The sequence below is a fragment of the Oryctolagus cuniculus genome, chromosome 10 (genome assembly GCF_964237555.1).
Source record: "Oryctolagus cuniculus chromosome 10, mOryCun1.1, whole genome shotgun sequence".
NCBI lineage: Eukaryota > Metazoa > Chordata > Mammalia > Lagomorpha > Leporidae > Oryctolagus > Oryctolagus cuniculus.
The window spans coordinates 46467810-46491067 of NC_091441.1; the positions used below are offsets into that span (position 1 = coordinate 46467810).

At 38.7% G+C, this 23258-nt stretch overlaps 1 long non-coding RNA gene across 1 annotated transcript in view; it reads right to left on the minus strand.

The window, feature by feature from the left end:
• Nucleotides 1-23258, minus strand: part of LOC108177138 (uncharacterized) — a 58166-nt gene that overhangs the window by 18599 nt on the left and 16309 nt on the right. The window contains exon 2 of the long non-coding RNA XR_001793939.3: nt 6258-6368. This is a non-coding gene — a long non-coding RNA (uncharacterized lncRNA). The remainder of the gene's footprint in view (nt 1-6257; nt 6369-23258) is intronic.

Sequence of the window (23258 nt, forward strand, 5' to 3'; positions counted from 1 at the left end):
TCCATATGAATTTCAGCATCATTTTTTCTAGATCTGAGAAGAATGTCTTTGGTATTTTGATTGGTATCACATTGAATCTATAAATTGCTTTTGGGAGAATGGACATTTTGATGATGTTGATTCTTCCAATCCATGAGCATGAAAGATTTTTCCATTTTTTGGTATCCTCTTCTATTTCTTTCTTTAAGATTTTGTAATTCTCATCATAGAGATCTTTAACGTCCTTGATTAACTTTATTCCAAGGTATTTGATTGTTTTTGTGGCTATTGTGAATGGGATTGATCTCAGCCATTGCATTGCCTGTGTATACAAAGGCTGTTTATTTTTGTACATCGGCTTTATATCCTGCTACTTTGCTAAACTCTTCTAGGAGTTCCAATAGTCTCTTAGTAGAGTTCTTTGGATCCCCTAAATAAAGAATCATATCATCTGCAAAGAGGGATATTTTGACTTCTTCCTTCCCAATTTGTATCCCTTTAATTTCTTTTTCTTGCCTGATGGCTCTGACTAAAACTTCCAGAAATATGTTGAATAGCAGTGGTGAGAGTGGGCATCCCTGTCTGGTACCAGATCTCAGTGGAAATGCTTCCAACTTTTCCCCATTCAATAGGATGTTGGCTGTGAGTTTTTCATAAATTGCTTTGAGTGTATTGAGGAATGTTCCTTCTATACCCAGTTTGCTTAGAGTTTTCATCATGAAAGGGTGTTGAATTTTATCAAATGCTTTCTCTGCATCTATTGAGATAATCATATGGTTTTTCTTTATATCCATTCACCATTCAATAAATGGTGCTGGGAAAACTGGATTTCCATGTGCAGAAGCATGAAGCAAGACCCCTACCTTACACCTTGCACAAAAATCCACTCAACATGGATTAAAGACCTAAATCTACGACCCGACACCATCAAATTGTTAGAGAACATTGGAGAAACCCTGAAAGACATTGGCACTGGCAAAGACTTCTTGGAAAAGACCCCGGTGGCACAGGCAGTCAAAGCCAAAATTAACTATTGGGATTGCATCAATTGAGAAGTTTCTGTACTGCAAAAGAAACAGTCAGGAAAATGAAGAGACAACCAACAGAATGGGAAAAAATATTTGCAAACTATGCAACAGATAAAGGGTTAATAACCAGAATCTACAAAGAGATCAAGAAACTCCACAACAACAAAACAAACAACCCACTTAAGAGATGGGCCAAGGACCTCAATAGACATTTTTCAAAAGAGGAAATCCAATTGGCCACCAGACTCATGAAAAAATGTTCAGGATCACTAGCCATCAGGGAAATGCAAATCAAAACCACAATGAGGTTTCACCTCACCCTGGTTAGAATGACTCACATTCAGAAATCAACTAACAACAGATGCTGGAGAGGATGTGGGGGAAAAGGGACACTAACCCACTGTTGGTGGGAATGCAAACTGGTCAAGCCACTATGGAAGTCAGTCTGGAGATTCCTCAGAAACCCAAATATAACCTTACCATACAACCCAGCCATCCCACTCTTTGGAATGTACCCAAAGGAAATTAAATTGGCAAACAAAAAAGCGGTCTTCACCTTAATGTTTAGTGCAGCTCAATTCACAATAGCTAAGACCTGCAATCAACACAAATGCCCATCAACAGTAGACTGGATAAAGAAATTATGGGACATGTACTCTATAGAATACCATACAGCAGTCAAAAACAATGAAATCCGGTCATTTGCAACAAAATGGAGGAATCTGGAAAACATCATGCCAAGTGAACTAAGCCAGTCTCAAAAGGACAAAAAACATATGTTCTCCCTGATCAGTGATACCTAACCAAGCACCAAAAAGGAAACCTATTGAAGTGAAATGGACACTACGAGAAACAGTAACTTGATCAGCCTGTGCCCTGACTGTTGATGAACAACTTAATGCTTCATCCCTTTTAGTATTTTTTTTTTTGTTCTACTTAATACTATTGGTTGAACTCTGTAATTAATACACAATTAACCTTATTATTTGGAAAAAATGAGTGTCTCTCGTGTTGAATAAACAAACAAGTGTTGAAACTTAACTGAAAAATGATCCCTGTTAAATATAAGAGTGGGAATAAGAGAGGGAAGAGATGTACAATTTGGGACATGCTCAAGCTGACTTGCCCCAAATGGTAGAGTTAGAAATGTGCCAGGGATTCCAATTCAATCCCATCAAGGTGGCATGTACCAATTCCATCTCACTAGTCCAAGTGATCAATTTCTGTTCACAATTGATCATAATGGTAGGACTGAGAGTCAAAGGGATCACATAAACAAGACCAGTGTCTGCTAATAATAACTGATAGAATTAAAAAGGGAGAGAATGATCCAACATGGGAAGCGGGATACACAGCAGACTCATAGAAGGGCAGGTGTCCTAAACAGCACTCTGGTCTCAGAATTAGCCCTTACGGCATTTGGATCTGGCTGAAAAGCCCATGAGAGTATTTCAGGCATGGAAAGCCAAGACACTGTGGGGGAAAAAAAAAAGTTAAAAAGCCCATTAAAATGTAAGTTGCTTGTGTCACTGTTCACAACGTTTTGAATTGGAGTAGTTTTTAGGGTTGGCAATATTTAGTAAAAATACTATAATTTTAATTTTTCTTACACTTTAAATGCATAAATGATTCTAGGATTAAATCACAAGAAATCACTTTCTCAAACAAGTTTTCATTACAGAGAGCACTAAATTAGAACTTGCATGAGTTTCTCTCTTTTGTGACCCAGCCAGATTCAAAATAGTATGCATTTTAATATTTAATAATGTAAAGGATAATTGCTTCTTCACTACTTGACATTTTGGTTAACAGTCCTTTCTTTCTTCTCCATAAATACCCCTTGTCACTCTCTCTCCATCATGTTGGGAAGCATCAGGTTGTTCATTCATTAAAGAATGCTTCTGGGTGTGCCAAAGAGCCATGAGGGATGCTGGAGACATGCTGTCTTTCCCTAAGGATGAGCCAAGCAACTATTCCCAACTAAATAATGTTCATAATTACAGGGCTAAACTGTTCAATCCATATTGTCCTATTCTCCAAAGGACTAATGGAGGCAATTTATAGTTCTCATCATCTTTATTCACATTTCTAAAAATCCTTTGACCTATATCCTCAATTATTTGAACATTGTACATACACAAGAATAATGAATAAAACAAATAGAAACTTTAAGCACTGTTGGAGTCTCTTTCTTTTTCTTTTCTTTTTCTAAAGGTTTATTTATTTATTTGACAGAGTTCCTGAGAGTCAGCGGGGTGGGGGGGGAATCTTCCATTTGTGGGTGCATTCCCCAGAAGGCCACAATGGCCAGGGCTGAGTGAGCCAGGCTAAAGACAAGATCCAGGAACATCATCAGGGTCTCCCACGTGGATGGCAGGGGCCCAAACACTTGGATCACCTTCCAGTGCTTTTCCAAGGCCATTAGCAGGGAACTGGATTGGAAGTGGAGCAGCCAGGACTTGAATCGACAACCCATATGGGATGATGAAATCACATGTGGTGACTTTACCCACTAAACCACAACACTGGCCCCTAAAGTCATTTTCAACAAGTGTTTATTTTAGGACTCATTACTTGTGAATTGAGTTACTCTGCTGTCATTGATTCATTGTCCTGAAATACTTCTAGTAACTAACTTAAGTTCAATGTACAGATATTAATGCATGATTTCAATTTTTTTATTTTTTATTTTTTTGACAGGCAGAGTTAGACAGTGAGAGAGAGAGACAGAGAGAAAGGTCTTCCTTTTTCCGTTGGTTCACCCCTCAGTGAACCGGTGCGCTGCGGCCGGCGCACCACGCTGATCTGAAGCCAGGAAGGAGCCAGGTGCTTCTCCTGGTCTCCCATGTGGGTGCAGGGCCCAAGCACTTGGGCCATCTTCCACTGCACTCCCAGGCCAAAGCAGAGAGCTGTACAGGAAGAGGAGCAACCGGGACAGAATCCGGTGCCCCGACTGGGACTGGAACCTGGTGTGCTGGTGCCGCAGGAGGAGGATTAGCCTATTGAGTCACGGCGCCAGCTATGATTTCAATTTTAAATATGGAGAAGATTAACCCCCCCCAACATTCATAATGTACTAATATTATTAATAAGCTAAGAGTGAGGGAGAAGTTGATTTTGTTATTATTTAAAGCCAAAGGAAATCATAGAAATAAACTATAAAAAGGATTCTAAATATGCCAATGAAGTTTTTACTATTGGAAGCATAACTCCATTTTCTTTTTATGCAACATCTGAGACTTAATTTTTTGAAACAAAGTGCAGTTTTTAAAAATGAAACAACTCTTGGATGATTATGGCAGAATTTACATTTGCTTAATTTATTTAATAGCATACTAGGTCATGTCAGTACCACCAAAACCTGTCATCTCAAGATTAAGTATAAATTGGATTTGAGTTACATGTCCAAACCAGAATTCTTGTTTTTCTAGGTCAAAAGGTGTCTTTACTGTTTCCTCTTTGTGTTACAGGTGCACCATACTTCACTTAGACTCAAAGCCAATTCCTACTTCTGTCACTAGAATCCATATTTGCCATTAAATTGTATCACTCCTATATCTGCAGCATGAGCCTCTACTGAATGAATCTATTCTTCCTGAACACTCTTGATGTATCTACAATGTTTCTGGCTCTCCAAATTTCTCATTCCCTGAAAGAAACTCTGCTCTGGTTTCCTGTCCAGGACCCCTCCACCACCCTTTTGAATGTTTTAATCCTGATCTTAAATCCCTTTTTGTCACCGGTGTCTCTTCTTCAACCTCCTTTGGGATGTTTTATGACCACTTGAAGTAAATAAGACAGCCTATAGAACAGGTCTCCTTTTATAAAGGATTTTTTTAATACCAGGGTGATAAGTTTCCCTTACTCAATTGACAGTGGAAACAGTAATTTTTTTTCAAAATAGGAGAAACAAAGCAGTGTGAAGACCAGATTTGGAGGGAAGGTGAGAGAGTACATTGTGATAGGTCAGAAAGTAACTGTGATGGTTTAGGAGGAAGGTAATGCAGGCTCAACTTTGCACTGGGAAAAGGAAAAAGAGAGGAATGAAAATGTGTGATAGAGAAAGAATCTGGACTTGTAGCCAGGAATTGTTTAAGGAGAGTGATGGATAAGGAGGAACCACCAGTGCCCATGAGGTTTCTAATCTTTGTGATGTAGGAACAGCAGTTATAGGAACAGATGGAAGATCAGATGTTGGAGGCATCTGGAAGCATAGAGAGACTGGGTTTGTAATTTGTCTCTGGTACTTAATATCATATGATAATAAACAAATGTCTTTTTTGCTTTAATTTGTACATTGTGTTAAACTTACATATCTAAAGAGGACGGACATTTAGCATAGAGGCTGAGATGCCACAGTGGCTGAGGCATCCACATTGTATATCAGAGCGCTTGGTTCAAATCACTGCTCCTCCACTTCCAGTCCAGCTTCCTGCTAATGAGCACCCTGGACATCAGATGACAGCTCAAATACTTGGGTCTCTGCCAACTACGTGGGAGTGCCAGAATGATTTCTGGCCTTCTTGCTTTGTCCTGGCCAAGTCCCCGTTGTTGTAAGCATTTAGAGAGTGATCCAGTTGATGGAAGAACTCTCTGTGTCTCTGCTTTTCAAATGAAAATAAATAAAAATTTCATAAAAATTATATCCCTGGGGCCAGTGCTGTGCCTTAGTGGGTTAAGCTGCTGCCTGCAGCATTGGCATCCCATATGGACGCCAGTTCAAGTCCCAGCTGCTCCACTTCTGATCCGGCCCCCTGCTAGTATGCCTGGGAAAAGAGAGGAAGATGGCCAAAGTGTTTGAGCTCCTGCGTTCATGTGTTTGAGTTCCTGTGTTCATGTGGAAGACCCAGATGAAGTTCCTGTCTCCTGGCTTCAGTCTGGTGCAGCCCTTGCCATTGTGGCCATCTAGGGAGAAAATCAGCAGACAGAGGACTTCTCTCTCTCTGCCTCTGCCTCTCCCTCTCTGTAACACCTCCTTTCAAACAAATAAATAAATCTTAAAAAAATACTTCCATACAGAGGGCTTTTATGAGGATTGAGAGCTAATGCTAATGCCAGAAGGGTATCTGCCACACAGCAGGTGCTAGGCCAATTAATGGAAGTTATTATGTTTATTATTGTTATTATTATGACTACTATAAGGAAATAAGCATATCCTCGTTGTTAATCATTAATTGGCAACTGTTTACACTAGAATGGACATCATGTAGCATTTATACAAGGTGTTGCCTGGTGACTTGGGGAGCTCACCTGAGTAGCAGTCCATTGGAGGGTAATCGTCATCAAGACAACTTGCCTTTGAGAATAGTCTGCCAGGAAGCTTACTCAGCCTGGTCTGCAGGTCACAGACTTGGTTATGATCTGAAACAACATAGGCAGGCTTCATAAAATGCAAAGGGACATGCAAGAAGACTGGCTAAGGAATACAGGTGAGATTTGCCTGTAGAGGAGTCAAGGAGGGCACATTAATGAGAAGCTCCATTAAGATACGAGGCATGGGATTGAGAGTTGCGGACAAAGAGGATCAACTGGAGCCAGAGCTAGCACTGTAGACAGGGTGTGGTGTGTGAGCTGTTAGCTGGAGAGGTGCGGTCATCGTAAAAGGAGGGAGGGGCCTGGGAAGGGCAGGCAGCAGGAGGGTGGAGACATGGGATGGGCAGGATTGGGAAGGGACAAATGGGAAATTGCTGGGCCAGGTGGGGTGTGGCTCACCCAGTAAATCATTTGCAGTTGCTGAAGTTGGCTTGAGTGCCTTCCTTTATATTGTAGCTTTACTAAAAGGGCCCTGCTGTCTTTCTATGTTGGTTTTAGTCACTCCATTACTCATCCCTGACTGTTGGATGGCTTTTGCTGCTGAAGGAGTGAGTGGTAAGGAGTAACTGACTCTGTTTCGCTTGAGCAAGCACAAGTAGGATTGCACACCTCTGCAACGTGGAGATGGTATCGGGAATGGGACAAACATAATATCAGGGTGGGACAGAATTATTACTTGAATTAATTATATTGCAAAAATGTGTTGCTCATGAAATGATGTGCATGATACATACATAAATATGTATTTGGGTTTTTCTGATAAAAGTATGTTTTGATTCATGATGTTAAATTATAACCTATAGCACTCTATGGTTGGTGTGTAAGCAATGGAAAGGAAGGGGAAAGAGACCCATTGAACAAAAACCATTTGTGACTTTGGTATGAACTAGAACTGGGTTTGAACACCAGTTCTGTCACTTAGCTGTGGAGCCTTGGGTATGCTATTTAACCTCTTTAGTCCTTAGCTTTCCCACTTGTATGAAGCAAAAAGCAATACCTATCAGAGAAGTGTCAAAGATCCTGATATGCAGCGCGGCCAGCACATAGTAGATACTTAATAAAGTACAGCTGTTACTCCTGAAGTTTTACATTAGGTGCTTTTTCTCACACAGTTACTTTCCTTATCCTTATATCCTTATATTGAAGCAGGAATGTGATTCTGGTTTCACAGAGGAAGGGAAAGAGGCTACAGTGGTTAGGTGACTTTGTAGGTAGCACAGCTAACACTAAAGACCAAGTCTTATGGTTTCCGATCCCAGTGTCCTTACCATACACAATGCAGAGACATAACAACGTGGGAATCAAGTCCATCCTTCAGCATTTATCCAGTCCAGTGCCCTCTTTCACAGTGCAAAGCACCACATAGCCTACCTCTATGAAATGGTGTGATGAGGCTGGACTGGGGACAGTCATTGTGGCTTTAGAAGTGTTTTCCAGATCCTCTCAATGCTGTGGCACTGAAATTTCAAGACAATTCCCCTGCTTCACCTGCAGAGAGGAGAGTGCTTCTGAAGACATGTGTATGACAGTTACAGCGAAAGGTGGGAGCAAGTATGGGAATGATGGTGTTAAAGGTGATGAGGCTTTTCTTGCCATCATCTGTAATTGTTCCAAAAATGTACCATTGTCGATTTTTTACCTGTGAAATGGCTATATAGTGACTGTGATGTATGTCTTCCAACAAAAATGGACAAAGGCAAGGATGCCAGGCAGTTTTGTGAAGCCTCTATCTATATAGAAGCATAATATAGTCTAACAAATTTGACAACATGTGGACATTGATGGTTTCTAAATAACTCCGCCACTCCTGTTATGTTGCCATACTGGTTGGAACTCTGTGGTCTTAGAAGAGAACCCAAGATTTTAGTATTAATAGCAAAACACTACACAAGCTGATTCTTTTTCAAAGCTCTTTAATCCTCATTTCTTCTTCCCTACTGCAAATTCCCTGCAGAGGCATGATTAAACTCTTCTTGGTTTCTTATATGCACCCATGTCTTCCTCCTTAGAGTTTTGTGCAGGCTGTTTTCTCGTTTGAAAATACTCTCCGGCCTTTTAACCAGTCTGATCTCCCCCTTACTTGGTAGCTCTTGTCCTTCAGAGAGTAGCTTGAAGGTCACTCCCAACAGCCTGTCTTCCTTACCCATCACCACAGAGCAGTGGTCTTGTGTCCTTGGTGTGTTCCCAAGCCAACGTCCCATTTCCTGCCAGGTGCTGTGCACACACTATAATGGGTTTACTTATCTGCCCTCTCTTGCAAGACCCCGTTCCTAAAAGCAGGGATCATTTGTCTCCTGTTTTCCATGGTGTGGGTGCCTGACACACAGCAGAGCAGGCTTTCTAAAACTACTTGTGGGATGAATAGATATATGCATAGCAATATGCTTCTACAATTTGTGGAGCCAGTTTTACAGGAAGAAAATGGAGTTTATGAGCAAAGCTTGCCAGTAGATTGTAATTAGTCATAATATTACAATCATGCAAATCATTATCTCTACATTTCTCATTTTTGATTGATAATTATTTTTGCAAGTTCTGTTTGCACCAGTTTATGAACTATGAGCAATACTAAATGTGTCAGTAGATGGCTCCTGTTTATAGGTTATTACAGTAATATGCTAGAAGTAAACAGCTTGATCGGATGTGTTTATTTGAAAAACAATATAATGTGGCAAGGGGATCATTTTATTTTCAAAAAGAGAACGAGAATACAATCGTCTTCTAAGTATAAATTATATGAACATTGTATTTGATCTACATATGATTATATTCAGAAATATTTTTCAAGACAAATTATTATGACACTGATGAAAGTAACTTATGGCTAAAGAATGTTTTTCTTCCCAAATACAGTTTTTCTTATTTGTAGGTAATGCAATTGGAGCAAAGCTTATTTTTACAACAATATATGCAAAATATTAAAATTTCCAATGTCTGAGGCCCATGTTAAGTAAAGCAGGTATTAAATTTCATTTCTATCTTAGAAGCCAGCAGGTTTAGGCCTTTAGAATATCAGAACAGAGAGATACAAGCATTGATTGAATCAGTGTGTCAGAGTGTCCTTCATCCTTGTTTCCATTTTACAGAAAGGAATTTGAGGCACAGAATAGTTAAGCAGCTGGCTCTAAATTTCAAAGAGAGTTGGTGACAGTCAGATTGGGTGAAGCAATCCTGATCTTTCTAACACACCAAGGATGTAGCAACTGCGTTTGTGCTAACTGAGCCCTCGTATCTGAGCCTCAGCTTAATATTCCACACAGCAGACTGTGCCTGTTTTATTCAAATAAGTACCAGTGTGTTTCTAAGGAAAGCAGGCTATCAGCAATATAAACACTATCAGAATTCAGAACTACAGGAGCAGACTATCTGGGTTTGAATTTTGGCTTTATCTTGTAATAACTAGATGAAATAAGAAAGTTACTTCACCATTCTGCATTTCAGGTTCCTTGTATTAAATAATTGTTAAAAACTTTACTGAGACCTTCTGATAATTAAATCATGATGTTATATCAAACTGCTTAACTCAATATTGAGTGCATAGGAAATACATCCTTTACTGAGATATTTTTAATATAAAGCTAGGTGAAATATTCAATTTATCTATTATGGATAGATTAAAATAATACTTTATTCAAAAAATAAACAACATATTTACATATGAAATCAACTTGTATCTCACATCTGGCCCATTGATTCAGAATCATTGACTGGTTACTGACACTTAATAATCTATCTGTAAAATATACATAAGCATGTTTGCCATCTTTACAATCCTATTTACTTTTGAAAGATAGCAAGTTTAAAAAGTGACACTACAGCATTCTATTTATATTATTGACATGCATGCTTTTTATCTTTGATTTCTTTCACAAAAGATGAAATTAAATAAAAATGAATATTTTAATAATCAATTGATTTGCAAAAAAGATGCCACGAACATGTGATAGGAAAAGAATAGTTTCTTCAATAAATTGTACTGAGAAAACTGGATGTCCACATGCAGAAGGATGTATTTAAGACCCTCATCACACACCATCCACAAAGGCAACTCAAAATGGATTATAAGTCTCAAATGTAAGGTCTGCACCTGTATAGCTTCTAGAAGAAAACATGAGAAAAGCTTCATAACATTGGCCTGGGTAAAGAACTTTTGATTATGACCTGAGTAACAGAGGCAACCAAAGCAAGAGTAAACAAAACTGAGATTCCTTCAAACTAACACGCTCTGCACAGCAAAGGAAACAATTAACAAAATAAACAACATATGAGGTGGAGAAATACATTTGCAAACCCTACATCTGATAAGGGACTAATATTGAAAATTTTTATTAAATAGAAATAAATAGAAAAAAATGGGGCTGGCATTGTGGTGTAGTGGGTTAAACTGCTGCCTGTAATGCCGGCATCCCATGTGGGTTCTGGTTCGAGTCCTGGCTGCTCCACTTCTGATCTAGTGCCCTGCTAATGGCCTGGGAAAAGCAGCAGAAGATGGTCAAGGTATTTGGGCCCCTTCTGCTCATGGGGGAGACCTGGATAAAGCTCCTCGTTACTGGCTTTGGCTTAGCCCAGCCCTGACTGTTGAGGCCATCTGGGAGTGAACCAGGGGATAGGAGATCTCTCTCTCACTCTCTCTCTCTCTGTAACTCTGAGTTTTAAATAAATAAATCTTTAAAAAAAATAGAAAAAAATAACTAGCTCTCATAAAAACGACAAAGGATCTGAATAGATGTGTCAAAAGAAGAAATAGAAATAGTCAATAGACATTTAAGAAAATGCTCAGCATCACTAATGGTCAGGGAATGCAGATCACTACTACAATGAGATAACAGCTCACTGCTGGAATGACTGTTCCCAAAACTTCAAAAGATGGGAACTTTGGTGAAGATCTGGAGAAAATGGAACCTTTATACCCTGTTGGTGGGAATGAAAATTAGTATAGCCATTATGGAGAACAGTATGGAAGTTCCTCAAAAAATTAAAACTATATATGCTTTGACAATTCCACTATTAGGAATCAGAAGAATATGAAGTCAGTGTGTTGCAAAGGTATCTGCTGTCTCTTATTTATCATGATACTACTTACAATAGCCAGGAAATGAGATCAACCTAAATGTCTATCAGCAGATGAATGGATAAAGAAAATGTAATACATGTGAGGGTGATTTGAAAAGTATGTGGAAAAGTGGAATTAAAGGGTAAATTTATTTTGGCGCAAAAAATTTTGAAATTCATGCATAAGTTTTTTCACAGTCTGCATTTCCCATGAACTTTCTTATGCATACAATGAACTACTATTCAGCCATGAAAAAGAAGGAAATCCTGTCTTTGTTGTATGTATAAAGCTGGTGGACATTATAATAAGTGACATAAGCCAGATATAGAGAGATAAACACTGCATGGTTTCATTAACACATGGAGTATAGAAAAGGTAAAACTCAAGGAAATAGGGAATAAAATGGTGATTATCAGAGGCTAGAGGGTGGAGTGACTGGAGAAATGCTGGTCAAAGCGCACACATACTCAGATAGGAGGAAATTATTGAAGAAATCTATTGTACATCATGGCGACTACAGTTACTAGTAATGTGTTGAGCACTTGAAAATGCTGACAGAAAAGACTTTAAATGTTTTCAGCATGAAAACAAAGTATGAGAGATGATGCACATCTTAAATAGCTTGATTTAGCCATTCCACAATGTGCATAGACATCAAAACATCATGTTAGGGGCTGGCGCCGTGGCATAGTCGGTAAAGCCACTGCCTGCAGTGCTGGCATCCCATATGGGTGCCGGTTCTAGTCCTGGCTGCTCTTCTTCTGATCCAGCTTTCTGCTATGGCCTGGGAAAGCAGTAAAAGTTGGCCCAAGTCCTTGGGCCCCTGCACCCAAGTGGGAGACCCAGAAAAAGCTCCTGGCTCCTGGCTTCAGATTGGCACAGCTCTGGCTGTTGCGGCCAACCGGGGAGTGAACCAGAAGATGGAGGACCTCTCTGTGTCCTGTCTCTCCTTCTCTATTGCTCTCTATTTCCAGCCCACCCAATATTGCCAATCTTTCCCATTTCAGTTTTCAAAGAATTTCACAAGAACTACCTGCAAGAAGACAGTTCAAGTAGAATAAGGATATTCATAGCATAGTGGTCTCTATAAATTGCCTGTGTGAACAAGAGAAAACTTGCTGAGATAAGAATTATACAAAAACATACTTCTTTGTTTTCATTTTAAACTGAAAAATGTTTATGTAAGGTGTGCTTCTTTGATAGGATGCTTACTTTCTCACACACAGAGCACCCATGACTCAGATCCAGAAACTTCCTCAAATACTGAAGTGAAAAGTCACTGACAGAGAAAGGTTTAACACCGGCTTCTGTTCCTGTGTATTTTGCATTTTAATAACATCAGACATCCTCAAATAAGGTGCATTTCTTCAAAGAGGCAATAAGGAAGTTTTTTTTTTTTTTTTTCCTGCTGAGGAATGAGTCAAAGATAAAACAAACAAAACTCTCACAATCAGGGACTTCCTGAATCTGGTGAAGGTTTAAGCTTTGAAGAAGCTAATAGAGTACCAAGGTTTTGGATATGTATACCGATCTCTAGGAAAGCATGTTGGGATACCACAATTATAATCATTAAACCACCAGCATTGCCCAGCTGACAAGTTGCAAAATGCAGTCAAGTTCTTTTTGATTGTTTTAGCTAGCAATCATGACTTTTACCTGGGTTTGGTCTGACCTCAGAAGACCAATGGGGCAAGTCTCAACAAGGAAGATCTGTGGGCTTGGGTGCCAGGGTGGAGAACTTGACATGAAGGAGTACTCGGGAGCCAGCACCACCAGGGCACCTGGGAGCAATGTCAAGATTGCTGTGGCAGTCTGATCATTGCTTCATCTTTATAAAGTGTGCCTTAGCTGGGGCCAGAAATCCAACACACATTTGTCCACATAAATAGTCCCTATACACCTAAGTAATGCATTTTATACATGGCCAGATCATTTTAAATGGTCTAAGAGCTTTCATTTGGGAAGGGTTTTTGCAATTTGAAATACATTTAGTAAGTGGGCTTTTTTTATTTTATCAAACATTCCAAGCTCCATAACTAAGTCGTTTTGGCATGTGCCAATGAGTTATTTTTTGTAGGTGAGAGAAGTAGCCTATTTCTTTGACATGACAGCTCTGGAAGTCTCAGCTCTTTGCAAGCTTCATAATGAAGGTGACCATCGATGAAGAATCAGCCATCAGCTAGTGTCTTGGAAGCAAATTAAGTGCTATCTGCGTCATAAATCTAAAAGTCAGTGTCGGATTTCTGAACTCTTCAGAGCAGAAAGATATCTGGACTTGAAGAGGTGGTGGTAGTGCAGCTGCTCTGACATTATGTGAGGGAATCTTTGATCTGTCCCGCAGCATCAGGGGGTGGGTTGTCTTATTGAAGGCAATTTAGTGCCAAGGTCCGAAGGTAAATTTGCAATAGGAATCTGATTTTTGCTGGGTGACTCACAAGGAGGTGACTTGGGCTCTCACTTTAGTAAATGAAAATTGAAGACAACGTTAGCAGTGCCTTGTAGAATTTACTTGGGTGAAGCTATTTATCCTAAATAAAACACTTGGATAATTCTCCTCTTTCTTCTCCATCATGGGTTCAGTACTCATGCCTCCATAGTAAAATTAACTAGGAGAGGAATGGAAACATGATATTGCCGTGGATTTTTCAGGGTATGAGAGAGATTAGAGATAAAGATAATCTCAAAACTTTAAGAAATGAATTGTAATCATGCCACCCAGAATTCTAGCAATCACTGATGGATCACTAATTTACAGCCATGTTCTAATAGGACAAAAATGAATACACATAAACTAAAGTTTAAGAATAATAAAATCAGCAAACAATGCAAACAATTTGGAGACTTGTATTACGGATAATATTTTTAAGGTTGAGGACAACCTAATCAGTGTGAGGTTCTGGGACGTTAGCCTTAGCCTGCACTTTCACAGCAGGATCTTCTTTTGAGAAGTAATATCTTAATCTATCATTCATTAATTTTTTCTTTTTCCCATGATGATAAGTGAGGGAGAGACCAACCCGGAGAAAAGCAAAGGTATGTTTCAGTTGAGAGTATGCCAAACACACAGTGACTCACAGCGTCCTAATCAGAGGCGTGATAACACACGAAAAAAAAATTCACCCCACCCACCCTGGAAACTGTTCTTTGCCCAAGCTCAGCACACTGAAAACTACTTTCTAGACATGTCACCATGATTATTCTGGATTGGAAAGAGATTTGTATGAAAATGCTGACCAAGGCAGGGATTAAATTATGATTGACTAAGCTGGCCTTTCACGTAGATTTATCTGTGAGTGTCTGAGTGCTTGTCTGAGTAAATAAAATAAGTCGGTTCTTAGTTAACCTATGTAATTCCCTAAATTTGATGTGAGAATGAAATGTGAGTAGAAATGTTTATTATCATTTTCATCAAAAGTATAAGGATCACATAAATAAGCATATACATATATATTGATAAAAAATAGAACATATCAAAAGGCCATTAATAAAACAGATTAGTTCTTGTGGTGGGCATTTGGCCTACCAGTTAAGACACGGCTTGGGACACCAGCATCCCATGCTGGAGTGACTGGATTTGAGTCCCAGATATACTCTACTCCTGGAATATATTCTATTTTTTTTATCAACACATATATGTATATGTTTATTTCTGTGACCCTTATTCTTTTGATGAAAATGATAATGAGCATTTCTACTCATTTCATTACATATGTTAAATATACTTATGGCTGACAGGAATTTTACACATCATCTTATCTCATTTTATAGATGAAAATAAAGACTGTATGCACTTTGTGTATTTGGTTGAAATTGGGTCAGTATGGTATAACAAAATTCAGTCTCCTCTACTTGTACTCTGAATTTTCAGAATTTTATGAATTATATGATGAATATACATTGCCAAGTATTGTTAATAAAAGCCATAGAAAGATTAGGCATTTTAGTTAAAAAGCAGTTTCCCAACATGGCTGTGCATCTGAGTCACCTGGGACATTTAAAAACAAATCAACAAAGCAAAACAGTTAAAAGAGCCAAGACAGACCTATTGACTAAGAATCCGGCTGGGTTGGACTCAACATCAGCATACCTAAAAATCTCCAGATGGGGCTGGCACTATGGTGGAGTAGGTTAAGCCTGTGCTTGTAGCACTGGCATTCCATATGGGTGCTAGTTTGGATTCTGGCTGCTCCACTTCTGATCCAGCTCTCTGCTATGGCCTGGGGAAGCAGTAGAAGATGGCCCTGTGCTTGGGCCCCTGCACCCACGTGGAAGACCTGAAAGAAGCTCCTGGCTCCTGGCTTCAGATTGGCTGTTGTCGTCGTTGGGGAGTGAAGCAGATTATAGACTTCTCTTTCTGTTTCTCCCTCTCTCTCTCTCTCTCTCTCTCTAACTCTACTTCTCAAGTAAATAAATAAAGCTTTCAAAAAAAAAAAAAAAAAAACCTCTCCAGATGTTTTTGATGTAGTGTATATGTGCCAGTGTGTAAGAAATACTGGGTGTTGAGCAGGCACCTGTTTACTTTTCCTAGGTAGCTAAAGTACCCAGCTATCATACAATGATACAAATTTAGCTTGGGGAAATCTTAATAATGTTTAATTTTGAGTTGTTTCTTTCCATGTTCTCGTTTGTCACTATTTTATTTATGGCATAGAGTAAGAGAACATTTGTGACTTTGCTGTTATTAAAAAGCATGTGCATTGACTTTTTATGGAGCAATTTACAATGGACTCCATGACCAAAATGAATGTTGGAATATTTTAAAAATGGAAACTCAGTGTTTTGATTAAAGCTTGAATAAATACCCAATAGGAATAGATGAGGACTAAATATATTCTTTTAGTTACTTAGGATCTCTATGGTTTATTGGCACTCAACAATAATATAAAAAGAGAGACCACAGCATTTTTGGGTCATGTTATTGATCAAATAGCAATCACTGCCTTATGGATATCTATCAAAGTCACAGGCCAATTTTGGTACATAGAAGGTACTTTTCTTATAAGATTTTATAACCCCCATGTTCCAAGACCTTTTCCATTCTCCTCTTAACTGTTCCCTTGCTCATCACTCCAACAAGCAACATAATTAAAAGGCCAAGAAAAGATGTTTCTGATATCCAAAATAAGCCAGAGCCTGACACCCGGGCTCCCAAGGACATCCATTAGTCCTAGTGGATAACCAAAATGTTCTTTCTATAACATGCTTTGATTCTCCCAAGAGCAGCACTCTCCTTCCTCTGGAAGCTCCTTTAGCTCCATATTTTCAGGGAAAGCTTTTTTTTTTTTTTTTTTTTTTTTTTTGACAGGCAGAGTGGACAGTGAGAGAGAGAGAGACAGAGAGAAAGGTCTTCCTTTTGCCGTTGGTTCACCCTCCAATGGCCGCCGCGGCCAGCGCACTGTGGCTGGCGCACCGCGCTGATCTGATGGCAGGAGCCAGGTATTTATCCTGGTCTCCCATGGGGTGCAGGGCCCATGCACCTGGGCCATCCTCCACTGCCCCCCCCCCCCCCCGGGCCACAGCAGAGAGCTGGCCTGGAAGAGGGGCAACTGGGACAGAATTCGGTGCCCCAACCGGGACTAGAACCCGGTGTGCCGGCGCCGCAAGGCGGAGGATTAGCATAGTGAGCCGCAGCGCCGGCTTCAGGGAAAGCTCTTAATCATAACATTTCTCCTGTTGGGTCACAGCGGTGAACACAGGACTGAAAAATAACTGTACAAGACTGTGTGGGTCTCTTTGCTAATGTTAACTAAAATGGAGATTAAAAGAAAAAAGCTTCACTTCTCTGCTGGTGAAAGCACAAGACAATCTGCTGAAGAAGAGAGTAGAGGTGAAAGGGCACGATTAAAGGACAAGATGTTGTCTTCCTCGTAATATTGGCATCTCTTTTTTATTATCCTGTGACCCTCCTGCTCCAATTTTTTTCCTTTTAGACTCAGATCCCATGGACCAACTTCCTATAACTTGCAAACAAAATAGTTTTAATTGTAAAAAAAACTTCAAAATTCTCTAGATTTTGAAATACCGTTTAGGGGAAGTCCACAATGCTTGCCCTTCACACACAAGGTACTTGTTGGGAAGTGGAAGACGGCAGAGGTGATTTCATTACTAAGTATTCTCACATAAAGTTTTCATTACTGGTTATTTTTTGGAAAAATGGAAAACCAAGACAACAACTTAGAAAATTTGGATTAAGCTAAAAAATTATAGAGAAAACAGCAGATCCTAATAGTTATATGATATTTTATATTTATGGCTTTGTACAAATGTAGGTACTTGCACACTTACATTTCTTATAGATTAAATTTAATACTGTATTTTATGTAAAAATACCAATAAAAGTGAATAACTTTTAAAACATTTCACAGTAAGCTAAATTTATTATTCATATGGTTTTAAGTTCTGAAAGTACCTGTGTTAAGCATTTCTTCAATTTAAAAGATTTTCTCTGGAGCTCAATTAAATGAACAAAAACTTCTAACTGATCTGAAATGATTGGTGTCCTTAACCGAGTCCATAAATTTCATCCCATGCTATTTATGATCTTGAAGTTTTGGTTTACATTTGACATAGCCATATTAAACATTTCCAAGCTTTCAAGAAAAAAAGCTATTATGTTCTGAACAGCCATTATAATTGTTTTGGTGTATTTTTATAGTTTAGTTGTCAACCACGTAAAGTATTTTTATATTTTAGTAGCAGTGTTTAGGTAGACTATGTCCTTATTCATATCAGCCTTGTGGACACAGCCTTTTCTAGTTTCAGTCTCCATAGTCAGGAGTTTGAGTCACAATCAAAGGACCGATACATTTTTAGAGTGTGCTGAATGTCATGCTTCTTGCATCATAGGAAGACATGAATAATATGTTCTATGGCCACAGATGATGCTGATCATAGTACCAATTTGTATCTGTGACAGCCATGGGAAAAATCTTTAGGAATGTGTGTGCCTTTCTAGTCACTATATACTTATTGAACACCCACTGTCTGCTCAGCATTTGAGATAGGAATTGCGGAATAGTCAGAATGAGTGCAGGGCATAGTCTCTTCAGATCGACATACATAACACCATCAGAAAACACAAGAACTAAATAATACATTTCATTAAGAGTTCAGAAAAGGAGAAATATATAGGCTGGACCTATTTTTCTGGAAAACATCAGAACTATACAATACCAAATTGCTTGACACAAGGAAAAAACAAGGAAGAAGCTTACTGGTACTAGGCTAACCATCCATCTGAAGTGAAACTATTAACCCACTTATATTTGACTTGACTAAAGGTAAGGAGCTCAGTAACTTGTGTGCCCCTCTTTGCATCCTAGACAGCCAATTAGAAGGTTATTCCTTGTATTTAATTGAGAGTAATCTAAACAGAAGGTTTGGCTCCATCTGGTACTTGGGTGACTACCATCTGCAGACCCTGGGGTGGTCACACAGCTGATATCCTGTCAGAAGGAGCCACGCTCCTGTCTTCTCATTTATAACTCCAAAAAATGCGTGGTTAGGTTTCTGAGGCTTCCTGGAAGTATGTGGAAATTCGTGTGGACTGATGCTCCCTAAGGTAAAGAAGATGCCCTAACTCCCCTACATTTCTTTGGGACAGTCTGTGCTAGAAGTTTCTTTCTGTGTGATACAGGAAAAGGGGAGACAAATGGAGTTCACCATGTTCCAGGTCCTGTGTGGGCAGTGAGGACTGGAGACTCTTCATGCCTCACTGTATTTAATCCTCCTAACAAGGCTCTTAAGTGGGTATCATTACCTCTACACCTTATGAGAAACTTGAGGCTTAGAGAGGATAAGCAGAGCTGAGCGTTTTCTCTTCACCTGTTGTGGCTATTTCTCTCCTTTTGAAGAAAGGTCTTCAAGTGTAGAATATGCACTTAAGCTGATCTTAGATACTCTCACCCAATCCAGGACACATTTGAGAATAACAACCAATGTTATTGTGTCCTAGGAAAAGATGTAAACTGAGACTGGGCAAATCCAGGCCTTTGGTCACCAAACTTAAAGTCATTCCTAAGCCACCAGGAGGTCATATCTAGGAGCACTTTAGCTTAGAGATTTGATTACAGTCATTGTATCTTTTGTTTCTAACTTGCCTGGCTCCAGTCTATACACAGTATGAAAAAATATCCTTTATCACCTCCCATTCAACAATTTTTCTCATTTAAAAAAATAATGTTTTATTTGAGAAGAAGAGAAGGAGGTAGAGCTACAGACAGTACTCCCACTCACTGGTGAACTTCCTAAATGCCTGCAGTAGCCAGAGCTGGCCTGGGCACAGGTGAGAACTGGGACCTCAATCCAGGTCTCCTACCTGGAAAGCAGGAATACAATTGCTTGAGCCATCATCCTTGCTTCCCAGAATCTGCATGGACTTGAAAGCTGGAACGTGGCATCAAACCAACACTCCAATGTGGGATGTGCCATCTGAATCAGTGTCTTACCCATCAGGCCAAATACTCACCTTTCCATTATAAGGGACATATTTTTACCCCCAGTTTGCTTGATTCCTAATAAAATTAGAAATGGAAGATGATTTCTGTAACTCAACTCTAGTTGTTGTGAACTTTGGTCCTAGATGGCATTATGCTTGCTACTCATAGAACTGGCTCATGTTTGGCCTCCGACTGGTTCAGTCTCTCAAGGGTTGAACAGGTTGGGACTGTTCTCTAACCCTCTTCCCAGTCCTCTGGAATGGCTATGCCTACATACCTCAGGAAAAGGTGAAATTACTGTTTGTAGAATCCCTTTGAGATCCCTGATGAGAGATAATATGATATTATAATGTATTATTATAATAAATAGACCCTAGGAGTGTAACTTTGGGGTTATAAACTCTCCTCTCAAACACCATACAAGGAGATGAACCTCAAACACCCACTTCCTGGTATCTTCCAATGACTTTCATTATTCTGGATCAACAAATGTTTTATCAACCCATAGTGAGAAATACTCTGTGTGATGATTACTTAACAAGAAACTAAAACTTGGTCTCCATGCATAGACAGATTGAATCATATTGTGAGTTGGGATTAATCACCAGTGAAACAGGTAGAAACTTGTCCTCTTTTATGCCTTGGAAGAGCCAACTATCAAGCTTTAGGCCCTAAATTTGTCAATCTTTTCCAAAAATGATTCCAGATTTGATAATTCTAGATCAGTAGAATCTTGGCCTATTTCTCTAAATCTTAAAATAAGTCTTAAAATGGATTATGACTATCTTTTCATGTTAAATAATAGGAAAAGGAAGTTGAACTTTTCACATAAATTAATTTTTATGAAATTAAAAGTTAATAATACTATAAAATTCACTGTGAAAAATGATGTAACTATTCAATTTGCCTCTTTTCCATAATTCCAATTGACTTATAAATTTGAGAGCATAGCATTCTTTAGGCTCAGTTATATTTCAGATGTTCCAAAGAGTCCAGTTGCTATAAGTAGTAGAAATATAACATCACTTAACTAAGTAACAAATATTCATACTATGAACATTTTTTTAATGGTTTGGCTTTGGAAAGTATGTATTAAATCAGAAAGCCTACTTAAAAATGTAATACTTGGCTACAAGTGTGTACAATGAGATGCTTACACAAATATTTCTTGTATAAGTAAGGAAATTTACTTCGGAGCACCTAGAAATAGTAGCAGAAGACATTGCAAAGAAGACTAATGGATCATTTATTTTGGATTGTTCTCTGCTGATAGATTCATTACTGTTAGGTTAGTTGTACCAATCTTCTTGAGGTGTAACTTTGGTTCTCATTCACAGGAAAAGAGATTTTTGAGTTTTCCAACATGTTTGACACATCAAAGAAAACTTATACTTTAAAGTAAGCTCATTCTGCTTGTTTTCTGGTACCCAGGCCTGTGGAATTCGGGTAAATAGAATCACTTTGCAGTTTTTTCACTACTGAAAACCAGAACAGAAAATTCACAGGAAGTTGCATAGCAGTGGTTTGCCAACTTCAATGTGCATAAATGCGACCAGCTGGGCTTGCTAAGCATGCAGTTTCCCTACTCTTGCTCCTTTCCCAATCCCAAAACAGATTCTTCTGGTCTGGAATGAGGTCAGGAATTTCAGGTTTCTCTAGCACCTGGGTGTTTCCCAATGCTGTTAATCCAGATGCCACTCTGAGAAACACTCCCAAGTATTAAGGACTAGAACAAGGGCTGAGAATTTAAGGTAAGTGTAGCAGAAGTAGAAATATGTGAGGTTTCTCATAGCCTTCTCCAGGGTGGTGGAAAGATACAAATAGAACCAAAACAAAAAATTTTGTTGTTTTGACATTTGATTTCCTGTGTTTTCAATTTCTCATCCAAACATATTCTTTATCCCACAAATTATTCATATTGCACTATCTGTCTTTATTTTTCTAGGAGTTTAGGAGTCCCTTTCTCAGAGGGTGTTTTAATTTTCAGAGGGTACTTTTAAATATATTCTCCATCAAATATTTTGCTATTTGTCAGAGAAGATTTTTTCAGTGATTGAAGACAGACTCCCTGGATCCATCACCACCTCTAGCTTCAGCTACTTATGTGTTTTTAGACAGTCACTTTGTGTCTTAGGTTTTTATAATTTTATTATGTCTTATCTTTTTTGTTTATAAAAAGATAAAAAATATCCTCATGTAGGATCTCTATCCTTAATGTGCTGTACATTGAGATTTAATGCTCTAACGAGTACTCAAACAATATATTTCACTTTGTGTTTCTATGGGGGTGCAAACTGTTGAAATCCTTACTTAATGCATACTAAACTGATCCTCTGTAAAAAAAAAAAAAAAAAAAAGAAAGAAATTATCAATTCCCAACTTGACTCTCACTGGGATTAAACATGACAATAGGTCTGCTCTGATTTCATCATCATTTAAAAGAAAATCATCTATTATTTTTCACTTTATGTTTCTGTGTGGGAGCAAACTGTTGAAATCCATACTTGATGTATACTAAGCTGATCTTCTGTATATTAAGATAATCGAAAATGAATCTTGATGTGAATGGAAGGGGAGAGGGAGTGGGAAAGGGGAGGGTTGTGGGTGGGAAGGACGGTATGGGGGGAAGCCATTGTAATCCATAAGTCGTACTTTGGAAATTTATATTCATTAAATAAAAGTAAAAAAAAAAAGAAATATATAAACAAACAAAAAAAGATGAAAAATTCCATCCATTGCAAAAGAAATGTAATAAGCAAAAAAAAATAAAAATAAAAATAAAAAAAATAAAAAGATAAAAAATAAGGGCCATAGCTGTGGCATAGAAGGTTAAGCCTCCACCTGCAACGCCATCATCCCATCTGGATGCCAATTTACTTCCTGGCTGCTCCACTTCTGATCCAGCTCCCTGCTAAGGCGCCTGGGAAAGCACCAGAGGATTCCCAAGTGCTTGGGCCCCTGCACCCACGTGGGAGATCCAGAAGAAGCTCCTGGCTTCAGCTTGGCCCAGTTCTGGCTGTTGCAACCATTTGAGGAGTGAACCAGAAGATGGAAGCTCTCTCTCTCTCTCTCTCTATATATATATATATAATATTATACATATATATTACATATTATATATTATACATATATATGTCTCTATCTCCCCCCATTTGTGCCTTTCAAATAAATAAATAAATAAATAAATCTTTTAAAAAACCAATAACAATAGCATCAGTGACTATGCCAGTTATTTTATTCACTCCTCACAACAATTCCCATCTTACAAGAAGTAAATAAATTCACCAATATAAAACACATAGAATAGTATTAAGAATGAATACAAAGCTCTATAAACATTACTTTTTTTGTGTGTCTAAACAAGTGGACTTATCATCTAGGTTTATAAACTTGGTGTGCACATGACCCCACCATCCCACCCCTGGGAATTTACCCAAGGGAAGTGAA